The sequence below is a fragment of the Terrapene carolina genome, unplaced genomic scaffold, assembly GCF_002925995.2.
Source record: "Terrapene carolina triunguis isolate 2854851 unplaced genomic scaffold, T_m_triunguis-2.0 Scaffold49, whole genome shotgun sequence".
Classification (NCBI taxonomy): Eukaryota; Metazoa; Chordata; order Testudines; family Emydidae; genus Terrapene; species Terrapene triunguis.
In genome coordinates this window covers 3,432,534-3,442,374 of record NW_020664400.1, presented here as the reverse complement: position 1 = coordinate 3,442,374, position 9,841 = coordinate 3,432,534, and positions in this window count along the sequence as shown.

Below are 9,841 nucleotides of genomic sequence, written 5' to 3'. Positions count from 1 at the left end.
GGATGTCAGGGCCTGGAGAAGGAAGAGTTGCTTGGACTCTCTGGGTGGATCTGCCCAGCGAGCGGCAGCGAGTCCCAGAGCCCAGGCTCCCCACTCTGGCCTTCAGAGCCCCAGCCTCAGGCGCCAGGGCCACACAGCTGCTGGGGGCGCCGGAGCGTGAGCCCCACTGGCCCATCGACGTGGGGGCCAAGACGCTGCACAGACGCCCCGAGAGCCCGGAGCAGGGACCCTGGTTCTTTGTGTCTGGGCAGTGCCAGCTCGCGGGGCCCGGATCCCTCCCGCATCTCAGGGTTGGGCTTGGGGGCAGCTTTGACCCAGAGGAAGGATGCCCCTGTGGGCAGGGCACCAGCCTGGCATTTGGAGGCCTGCGCTCAGTTTAGGGAGGGTTGCCAATTTTGGCTGGACAGATTCTTGGAGGTTTCATCACATGACATGATTCCTAGAGACTCCCAGGCCAATCCTGGGGGTTGGGGAACCCCTAGCTCAGAAGGGCCCCCTTCTGCCCGACTCACTGGGGGGCCCGGGGCCCGTTGATTTCAAGGGAAGGTGCAAGGCCCCGGGATCTGGGCCTCAGCCCCTGTCCCTGGGTTGGGTCCCTGCCCGGCCCTGCCCCTAGTGGGGGGAGGCCCCATGCGGTAAGGAGGGAGCTGTTCAGATACGCTGGGCTGGGGCCAGACAAGCCTCAGTTTCCCCTCTCTGGATCCATTTAGTGTGTGAGCTTTTCAGGCAGGAGCTGGCGCTGTGGGTGAGGTGCCACCATCATGAGCGAGCCTAGTGGCCAGCGAACAGCTTGGGTCCCTCCCGCTCCACAGCCAGCTCCCCGGCTGGGGTAGCCAGGTGTCCTTCCCCTGCCCTCAGCTGGGCACTGCCGACTTGCCTGGCTGGGAGGTGGCCCCCAGCTGCAGGACGGGCTGGGGGGGCATTGGCCCCCCAAGGGCCCAGATCTGGGCTCTGATACGCAGCAACCGCTGCACATTGAGGGCAGGGCTGGGCCCAGCAGCTCCATCAGTTAGCATAGGGTTACCATACGTCCGGATTTTCCCGGACATGTCCGGCTTTTTGGTCCTCAAATCCCCATCCGGGAGGAATTTCCAAAAAGCCGAACATGTCCGGGAAAATAGGCAGGCATGGAAAGGGGACCGCCTCCTCCCTGGGGTTCAACTTTCCCGGCTCCCGCCGCTCTCCCCAGCGCAGCAGCAGCCAGAGCCCGGGAGGAGGCGGCTGCGAGCTGGGATGCCGCCGGCTGGCGCCGCTCGGCCTGGGCCGGTGGGGCCGGGGGTGCTCGGCCGGGCCGGTGGGGCCGGAGCGACCAGGGCTGGGGGTGCTCGGCCAGCACCGCTCGGCCAGGGCCAGGGCCGGGCCGGAGCTGCTTGGCCGGGGCCGGTGGGGCCGGGGTGCTCGGCCAGTGGCCGGAACCGGGGCCCGAGCCGAGCTGGGCCGGAGCGACTGGGGCTGGGGGTGCTCGGCCGCCGGCCGGCGCTGCTCAGCCAGCGCCACTCGGCCAGGGCCGGGGGTGCTCGGCCGCTGGGAGGCAGCTGGAACCGGGGCCCGAGCCGAGCCGGAGTAACCGGGGCTGGGGGTGCTCAGTCGGCACCCCAGGGCCCGAGCTGGGCCGGAGCTGCCGGGGCCAGAGCCTCTTGGCCGGCCGCCGGGGGGAGCCGCTCAGCCGGGGGGGCTGGACTGGGCCATGTCTCCTCGCGCCCCACCCCAGCCCCAGCCCCAGCTTACCTGCTGCCTGCCTGTTTCAGGCTTCCCGCGAACATTTGATTTGCGGGAAGCAGGGGAGGGGGAGGAGCAGGGGGCGGAGCGTTCAGGGGAGGGGGCAGGGACTTTGGGGAAGGGGCGGAGTTGGGCCAGGGCCAGGGGTGGGAAAGGGGCGGAGTTGGGGTGGGGCCGGGGCCCCTTGGAGTGTCCTCTTTTTCAGGGGCTCCAATATGGTAACCCTAAGTTAGCAGCGCCGAGCGGGGCTGAGTATCCAGGAGGCGCCGGCAGGTGGCTGCCCCAGCCCAGCCCAGCCCAGCCCAGCCTCCTGCTCCCCATGGCCGAGCCCAGCCAGCGAGCGGCTCCTCGGGGATACAGGACCAGGCCCCGTGCCCCGGCCCCACCCAGCACAGGCTGCACAGAGCTGGTAACTCGCCTCACCCCCTGCTGGAGTAGTGCTGAGTGTGTGCACACAGCCGCACACTTCCACACGCACCCGCATGCATTTACACACTTCTACATGCACCCCGAACGCATCTACACACACCTGGCACGCATCTACATGCAACCCGCACACATCCCGCACACCCTCCGCACGCACCTACACGTACCCTGCACGCATCTACACGCACCCGGCACGCATCTACATGCATCCGGCACGCACCTACACGCACCCAGCATGCATCTACATGCACCCCGCATGCATCCTGCACACACTCTGCACGCATCTACATGCACCCGGCACGCATCTACATGCATCCGGCATGCATCTACATGCACCTGGCACACATCTACACGCACCCCGCATGCACCCCACATGCATCCCACACACACTCCGCACGCATCTACACGCACCCCGCATGTACCTACACACACCCTGCACGCATCTACATGCATGTCCACACTCGCCCCGCACACATCTACACACCCCGTCACACATGAACACAGACGCTCCTACACACACCTATAGCTCCCGGGAGCCCCCAGAAGTGCACACACAGTCACACAGGTGCCCACTCAGACAGGCCCACACAGGAACATGCCTCCCATAGCCCCTCCCTCCCGCTAAGCTGGTGCCAGGGGCCCGGGGAAGCCAAAGGAGTGACAGGAGGAACGGCGCTAGGGGGTGCTAGGCTGCAGGGAACGGGGGGCTCAGCAGGGGGCGCGCTCCCCTCTCAGAGAGCGCTGGCCCCAGTGTGGCGCTAGGGGGCGCTGGGCTGCTGAAGGCAGTGTCTTTCAGACGGGACAAAAGCCAGAGCATCCGAGGATTCCCAGGAGAGCCAGGAACAGGCAGGGACCCTCCCATCCCCCTTCCCACCTCCTTGCAGCCCCAGCAGAGTCCCCCGAGCCCAGGGGCAGCAGGCCGGCACCCTCCATGCTCCACACCAGAGGCGGCTGCACTCGCAGCTGCCCTCGGAGGGCGAAAGCGGGTTAATGAGCTGTCCCTATGTTCAGCACTGACCGGCTGGGGCCGTGGCGGGTCACAGGGTGGGGGGGGAGAGGAGGTTGCCCAGGGCGGGCTCCGAGAGCTGAGAGCAGTGTCGCACCCGGGGTCTCCTGATCTACCTGGGGGGGTCCTGGCCCTGGGATCTCAGTGCTGGCCCATGGGATGAACAGGGAGCTCTGTGTCCGGCGAGGTCACCGTGCCGGGGGATCCCAGAATTAGGGTGTCTGGCTATTGGCCCGGCAGCTGGGTGGCACCTGGTGGATGCTTGAGTGAGGGGCACAGTCACCGCCAGGAGGGGTTGGGCCCCTTTCCTGACAGGGCTAGCCCTGGAGCTGCGTTGCCAGGCCATGCAAACAGCACCTCAGCTCACTCCTTGCCCGCACCGGAGAACTCGGGACAGCGTGCGCACGTTTGCCTCGGCCCCCTGCAGCGCGTCCTGCCAGCATGAAGCTGGATCGGCAAAAGCATTGTGGGTAGGTGTCCCCAGTGCAGCCTTGTGGGCCGGTGTTGCAGTGTATTGTGGGACAGCACCAGCCCTTTCAGGGAATTGGGTGGGTCAAATGGCCACAAATCCCTCTGCTCCGTCCCATAACCTACGGCCTTCTGGCCACCAGGCACGGGGCTCCTGCGTGGACCGGTGGGGATCTCCGGCGAGGGAGTCATCTGTGTTTGCGGAATCCCAGAGGCTGCGGGGCCGATGGAGACAGCGAGTGCTCTGGCCCACCGGCTGCAGGAATTCACACCAGCAGGTCTGGGACCCCACTGATCCCATCATGCTGCAAACCTGGGACGAGCAGCAGTGGCTCCAGAGCCTGGGGATGCAGCCGGCTGCGTCCTTGCAGCCAGGGGCCGAACTTGCCCCAGCTCTGCAGCGCAGAGGCCCCAGGCTCTGGCAGGGGAGAAGCTGGGCGATGGATCACTCTCGGGGCGTGCACCCCAGATTGCTACTGCTAGGGTTAACATATTTCTACAAGCAAAAAAAGAGGACACTGGGGCGGGGAGGAGCCCAGCTCTAGCCCCGCCCCCATCCACTCCCTCCCACTTCCCACCCCCTGATTGCCCCCCTCAGAACCCCCAACCCCCCCCGCTCCTTGTCCCCTGACTGCCCCCTCCTGGGACCCCACCCCCTATCTAAGCCGCCCTGCTTCTTGTCCCCTGACTGCCCCCTCCTGAGAACCCCCTACGACCCTACCTGTCCCCTGACTGCCCTGACCCTTATCCACACCCCCGCCCCCAGACAGACCCCCGGGGACTCCCATGCCCTATCCAACTGCTCCCTGCCCCCTGACAGGACCCCTAGAACTCCTGACCCATCCAACCCCCTCGACCCCTCTCCACACCCCTGCCCCCGATAGCCCCCCCAGAACCCCAGACCCATCTAACCCCCCCGTTCCCTGTCCCTGACTGTCCCAACCCCTCTCCACACCCCTGCCCCCCTGACAGCTCCCTCCCCAAACTCCCGACCCATCCAACCCCCCCTCCCTGTCCCCTGACCAGGGCCGGCTTTAAAGAGCCCAGGAATTGGGCTGCACTCCGGCCAGGGTTGCGGGGCTTGGGGCCGGGCTGGAGGTGCTCGGCCGGAGCTGGGCCGGCGCGCTCGGCCGGAACCAGGGCCGGCGCTGCTGGGGCCCGAGCCGCCGGAGCCGGGGCCGGCGCTGCTGGGGCCTGAGCCAGGCCGGGCCCGGGCCGGTGCTGCTGGGGCCCGAGCTGGCCGGGCCGGGGGTGCTTGGCCGGAACTGGGGTCGCCGCCCTCGGGCCGGAACCAGGGCCGGAGCCGCTGGGGCCCGAGCTGGGCCGGAGCCGCTGTGGCCGCCGGGCGCCGCTCGGCCCGGGCCGGAGTGAGCCGCTCGGCCAGGGCCGCGCCTCCCCGGAGCTCTCCTCCTCGCGCCCCCCCGCCCCAGCTTACCTGCTGCTGCCTCCCGCTTGCCGCTGCTTCTTTTCAGACTTCCCGCGAAGATCTGATTCGCGGGAAGCAGGGGAGGGGGAGGAGCAGGGGGGCGGAGCGTTCAGGGGAGGGGAGGAGGGGGAAGACAGCGGCGGGGCCAGACAGCGTGGTAAGGCTGCAGGGGATGGGGGGAGCCGGGAAGGGGCTTTGGGTGCCCAGCGGCGCTTGGCCTCCGCTTTTCTATCTATAAATAGCCGACCGGGGAAATCCCGGACATTTTTAGATTTTTAAAAATCCCCCCCGGACGGCTATTTATAGACCGAAAAGCCGGACATGTCCGGGGAAATCCGGACATATGGTAGCCCTAGCTACTGCTCTGTGCGCCATTGGTTTGGAGTTGGAACCTCTCCCGTGGGGGCTGTCGCCATCCAGTGTGCAAAGCCACTGAGCATCTCCTGCTGCTCAGCACTGCCCCTGGGGCTGGGCGATCCCCGCAAACTAATCGATGGAGTCAAGGCAACGGCCGAGCCCTGGTGGGCAATGACTGCCCTCCCCCGGCTGCTGGGGGGTGGTTACCAGGCAGGCTCAGGGGTGGGTGCAGCTTGGTGCCCTAGCTTGACTCACACTAGCCCAGCGACAAACCCCAGGGAAGACCTGGCAGCACAGACTTGTTGCAATGCAAGGAAATGCTGCCGCAGAAACAGCACCCGGAGCGTGGCTGGGCTAGGAAACACCTCGTGGGAACCACTGGGGACGCTGGGCCAAGATTCGGGGCTGTTTGATCCTGGCGGCTGATCCATCCCTTGTCTTGTCTGCTGAGGCTGCCAGCAAGAGTGACACCCCCGGTCAGCGACCAGCCATCAGGTGGAACCAGGGCTCAGGGCAGATCCCGGCGCCAGGCCATTGGGAGTCCCAGCGTGGCTCTGTGCGGTGCTGCCACCTCCTGGTCTCCGTGCGCTGGATGGAAATAACAGGTTTCTGAAATGTTCCTTTTTCCTCTGGATCACCCCAGCCGATGGACAGCCCCTCGAAACCCATGGAGAGACTCCCGGTAACTTCGGCCCACGCCCTGCTGGGGTGGGAAACCAGTGTCACCAGGTTAGAGAGAAACCAGTCCAAGCCAAGCTAGAATATGTCTAGGTCTTGAGAGGTGGATTATGGTGTGACGTTGCACTCCATACGCTTTATAAAAATATGTTTATAAATGTGAATATGATGTACCTGGAATATGCTTTATGCAAAAGGTCTCTTGTAAGGAATCATTACAAAGCTTATAATCTACTGAGTGTGGTCATCCTATTTGTATGAATGTATCACTCTTGTATCTGAAACTAGAAATATGAAATGTAACTCTGAGGGCCTATTGTAATTATGCCAAGTGTGGGCCATTAATGGTGGTTTATAATCTTGATGGCTCCCATCAACCAGGACAATTGGTTGTAAATGGTTTATTTACCTGCAAGCCTTCCTGTGTGTGTGTGGGCCAGCCCTGGAAGAATGGAGGGGGTCTCACAGGACATGTGAACATGTCACCTGATACTGGAATCCATCTTAAACCTGGCGTTTTTCCATTTAGAAGGAGGAGTGGCAACCCAGAGAGACAAAAGCTTCCTGCCTTGCGCCAAAGATATAAAAGGGGGTGGAACAGAACCAAGTGGGGTCCCAGTCGTGAAAAACCCCCTGCTTTTCACTTCAGATGCCTGCTGGTGTCGTCAGACGCTACCGGTGTGGTGCTCTGCTCTGTCCAATGTTGATAACCGTTGGCTGCATGCGTGTTCCCTCTGTTTGCTGCCCCGGCTCTGCAGATCGCTGGCTCAGCAGACCCCGAGAGAACCCCCAATGACCACAGACTCTAGTAAGGTACGAAGGCACCCGGCCAGGTTTATTATTAAAGAGAAACACAGTCTCTAGCTCCCCGGATTAGATATCTTCGGTTCTGCTAGTACATATGTGCTCCCTGGCAATGGACCGGCTCAGTCAGTGGCGGGACTTTCCACTGCCCCCTAGGCCAGACAAAGCCACTGCCCCAGGGATGTATTCTTATACACAGGTACAAACAAGTTACACATCACTCCTGACGTACTGAAGTGCAACCCCCCTACGTAGTAATGTACAACCCTCCTACACAATAAGGTGCCGCCTTTCACCTTGTACATGTTGGTTCGAACAAAACAACTCTGTCCATCATATTCCCCTTTTGCCCCTGTCTTTAGGATGGGTCAGCCTGTTCCTCGTTATCTGTGTGGAATGTGCAAGTATGCGAATTTTCTGATATCTAGGGTCCAGTACCTTTTAGGTATGGATCTTTTTGCAGCATCAGCCCTTTCCTTGCCAGCTTCTGTGAGCAGGGCCTGCCTCTGGCTCACAGCTTAACTTTGCTTTATGTTAACAAAGTCTTGACCATTACTTTAGTACAGGCTTTAGGGCTCATACCGGGCCTCTTCTTACTACAGCTGGAACTAACAAGGACTGTACTGTACCGGGGAAAGGATTGGGCCCAGACTAGGAAGGCGTCTAGTCTGTGAAAGGTTTCAGAGTAGCAGCCGCGTTAGTCTGTATCCGCAAAAAGAACAGGAGTCCTTGTGGCACCTTAGAGACTAAGATCATCAGATGCATAGAATGGAACATACAGTAAGAAGACATTTATACGTACAGAGAACATGAAAAGGTGGAAGTAGCCATACCAACTGTAAGAGGCTAATTAATTAAGATGAGCTATTATCAGCAGGTGAAAAAAAACTTTTGTAGCGATAATCAAGATGGCCCATTTTAGACAGTTGACAAGAAGGTGTGAGGATACTTAACATGGGGAAATAGATTCAATATGTGTAATGACCCAGCCACTCCCAGTCTGTGAAAGAAGCTTATTGGAACATCTCTAAGGGTGAGATTTACCTGTAATCAGTTTCTTAATGTATTAGGCTTAGACTTGTATGTTTTGTTTTATTTTGCTTGGTAACTTGCTTTGTTCTGTCTGTTATTATTTGGAACCACTTAAATCCTACTTTTTAAGCTTAATAAAATCACTTTTGCTTATTAATAGAATCATAGAATCATAGAAGATCAGGGTTGGAAGGGACCTCAGGAGGTCATCTAGTCCAACCCCTGCTCAAAGCAGGACCAATCCCCAACTAAATTATCCCAGCCAGGGCTTTTTCAAGCCAGGCCTTAAAAACCTCTAAGGAAGGAGATTCCACCACCTCCCATTCAAGTGCTTCACTATCCTCCTAGTGAAATAGTGTTTCCTAATATCCAACCAAGACCTCCCCCACTGCAACTTGAGACCATTACTCCTTGTTCTGTCATCTGCCACCACCGAGAACAGTCTAGATCCATCCTCTTTGGAACCCCCCTTCAGGTAGTTGAAGGCTGCTATCAAATCCCCCCTCACTCTTCTCTTCTGCAGACTACATAAGCCCAGTTCCCTCAGCCTCTCCTCGTAAGTCATGTTGTCACCGAAATATCAGGTCCACCTAGCTGAGAGCCAATAACAGCCAGACAGGGATAAGGAAAAGTTGCTTTATTCTGCAGAAGAAAGGAGAGCTTTGCACCTTGGTACAAAGACTCTGTCTTACACACATTTTACAGATCCTTTATACACATTCAGACAAAGGCCCTTGCCGTGTTAACACTTGATTGGTAGTTGTCAGACCTGTGCTTTTGCTATCTGGTCAGTGAAAACCGGCTTGGGACCAGCTCCAACTACCTCAAGGCCTTGAAAGGGAAGACAGTTGAAAAGTTCAGGCTACTGTGTAGTGAGGTATCTGGCCACTGGTTGACATAAAGGCTGCTAACTGTTAAGGAGGGTCACTAGTAACTTTCACAATGTGCTCCAGCCCCCTGATCATTTTCGTTGCCTTCTGCTGGACTCTCTCCAATTTGTCCACATCCTTTCTGTAGTGGGGGCCCAAAACTGGACACAGTACTCCAGGTGTGGCCTCACCAGTGCCGAATAGAGGGGGATGATCACGTCACTTAATCTGCTGGCAACACTCCCACTAATGCAGCCCAATATGCCGTTAGCCTTCTTGGCAACAAGGGCACCCTGCTGACTCATATCCAGCTTCTCATCCATTGTAATCCCCAGGTCCTTTTCTGCAGAACCGCCGCTTCACCAGTAGGTCCCCAGCCTGTAGCCCCTGGGGCCTTGATGGACCAGTGGCTAATGCACCACTGCGGTCTGACAGCACTATTCAGAGTCGGACCCGCGGACACTCAGTCTCATCCCGGGTTTGTCTCGGCTGTCGGCATTTTCACGTTGATTGTCACTAGCTGTTTCTGACTCTGCTTGCCGGGACTTGTAACGCCCGCATGCCCTGTGACTCACACGGCTTTGGGAACAGGATGGCCTCCATTCGGATCCCTTCCCTTCGTGCCATTGCTTGTGTCCATGGATAGCGATGCTGGGCGCAGTATGTGACGCTCCTAGCCGTTTACCAACAGGAAAGAATTCAGCTCATCCAAGCTCCTTGTCCGATCCTCAGCGCCTGTGGATTGCAGTGGGAGCTTGGGAGTGTTGCCCCCTCTCGGATCAGCCGGGGGCTGGGGATGAGAGAAGCAGTTTTTGTTTCTCCCCGAAGAGCCAGCTGTGAACACAAAGCCTCATGACAGCTCAGTCAGCAGCACTGTCCCTGGGCTGGGGTAACTGGGACTGCCTGTCTGTGGCTAGCACAAGTGGGAAAGCCAAGGCCTGGCTTCACCGTGCCATTCCCACAGCTTCCCAGCGACCTCCATGGAGGCCCTCCAGCGTGAAACAAACGGGAGCAGCCCAGAGGCGAACCCAGCCCTGGGTGTTCAGCCCAGCCCAG